This window comes from Formica exsecta, unplaced genomic scaffold (assembly GCF_003651465.1).
Source record: "Formica exsecta isolate Colony F162 unplaced genomic scaffold, ASM365146v1 scaffold274, whole genome shotgun sequence".
NCBI lineage: Eukaryota > Metazoa > Arthropoda > Insecta > Hymenoptera > Formicidae > Formica > Formica exsecta.
This window is the reverse complement of record NW_021850000.1, coordinates 17,402-19,871: the sequence shown is the minus strand read 5'-3', so window position 1 is coordinate 19,871 and position 2,470 is coordinate 17,402.

Here is a 2,470-nt window from a genome sequence, read left to right as displayed (position 1 = left end):
TTCGTAAAAGTTGAGGTACATATGGACGAATATTGTCAGTGAAACAATCGCAAAATATCGGAGAAAAAGAACCAGTAAGAATCAGTTTCTGTAGTTTGAGAGAAGAATCTGTAAGGAGAGATTTTAATTCCTCATCTTCTTGTTGGTATGTAGTCAGATCTTCCAGAGAAACAATAACTGGCATAGAAATGGATTCAATTCTTGAGAGCGAATCTGCAACGATATTATCTTTTCCAGGAATATATTCAATGTTAGTTGAAAATTCAGCAATAAAATCCAATTGACAAATCTGTCTAGGCGAAGCTTTATCCAATTTCTGCTTGAAAGCATAAACTAAAGGTTTATGATCAGTTCGTATCAAAATTTGACGTCCTTCAAGAAGATATCTAAAATGTTTGATAGCCAAGAAGATACTCCGAAGTTCACGATCGTAAGTGCTATAATTGCGTTGAGTGTTATCCAACTTCTTAGAGAAAAACGCTATTGGTTTATTATAATCGTCAATAACTTGTTCCAGAGAAGCACCTACTGCTAAATCAGAAGCGTCGCAAGTCAAAATAAGAGGGACTGTTGGAGCAGGATGAGTCAAGGTTGTGATACGTAACAGCTCTTCCTTGCAGAATTTGAAAGCCTCTTCCGCTTCAGGTGACCAATTAACTAAACTCTTATCCTTCTTCTTACTGTCCTTCAAATAGTCAGTCAAAATTGCTTGATGTGAAGCAGCGTTTTTTAAACAACGACGATAGAAGTTTATAATCCCTAAAAATCTTCTTAATTCATGAATGGTTTTAGGTTTTTTATAATCCATAATTGCTTTAACCTTTTCTGTAGTAGGTTTAATTCCTTGCTTGGAAACAAGATAACCAAGAAAAGGAATTTCTTCTTTACCAAAAAGACATTTGGAAATGTTAATCATCATACCAAATTGTTTCAGACGTGTAAAAACAGTATGCAGATGCTTGAAATGATCACTTTCATTGGACGAGGCCACCAAAATATCATCCAGATAACAGAAACAAAAGTCAAAACCAGAAAGAATACTATTCATTAAACGTTGGAAGGTCTGAGCAGCGTTTCGAAGACCAAAAGGCATTACCAGAAATTCAAAGAGTCCAAAAGGAGTAGTCACAGCAGTTTTCGGTATATCTTCTTTTGCAACAGGAACTTGATAGTAGGCTTTTGCAAGATCTATTTTGGAAAATATGTTCTTTTCGTGTAGACCTGCAGTAAAATCTTGAATGTGTGGAAGAGGATATCTATCCGGAATAGTGGCTGCATTCAAAGCACGATAATCTCCACAAAGTTGCCAAGAATTTGATCCACCCTTAGGAACCATATGAAGCGGAGCCGCCCAAGAGCTACTCGGTGGTCGACAAATTCCTTGCTCCATCATTGTATTAAAATCATCTCTTGCGAACTTTAATTTCTCAGGAGATAATTGGCGAGGAGTTGAAGCAGCAGGAGAACCTTTGACTATGATATGATGTTCTACCTGGTGTATTTTATTATTTTAAATTGGAGCAAAACGAGTTAATTCTGGAAACTCAGCAAGGATTTTATGGAAAGATGAATCTGGTGAAGTTGTACAGACTGTCAAATGATTAATTCTTGATAACTTTTCTTGGTGAGTTAAACTAGTAATAGTATCAATCAATTGTCTGCGTTTCACGTCAACCAATAATCCATAATGACTCAAAAAGTCTGCTCCTAAAATAGATCGTTGAATACTTGCAATACAAAATTTCCATTTGAAAACTTTGCGTAATCCAAGATTTAAGGCTAAGGTTTTTGAACCATAGGTACCAATCTTGGTTCCGTTAGCAGCAAAGAGATTAAAAGAAGAAGACGGAGTATTTAATACTGACTTTTTTGGAACCAGAGATATGCCAGCTCCTGTATCTATCAAAAAATTAAGGCCTGAATATTTATCGGTGATAATGAAACGATTGTTGGGTGAACCGTTGACAGCCGTCTCCACCTTCAACGAAACATCTAGTTTTCCTGGTTAACTGTGAAGGATTTTGACATAGCACAAGGAATCGTACATTTGATGGCTTTATTACCAAATTTCCTGTGGTAAAAACAAGTTTGCTCATCCTTTTTATCAGTTTTCTTATTTCTTGATGACGACCTAAATCTTCTCTTTCCATTAAATCTAGATCTTGACCTATCTCTAGAACGCTTGACCTCTAAAGCTGAAATTCTACATTCAAGATCGGCGAGATCACAAGATTTAGCAACACAAGGCTCAGTTGAAGGAGTTATTGTAGCAACTTGAAGTCCAGACTCCCGATCCATGATTTTATCAGCTAAATCGGCCAACTTAATCAGAGGACTACCTTCAACAACTGCTAAAGTTGCTTGAACACGATAAGGTAATCTTTGAAGCCAAATTGAATGTAACACATTATCAGAAATCCTCCAGCTCAGAGTTCCTCCAGCCAATTGTTTAAGTTCTCTCAACAAATCA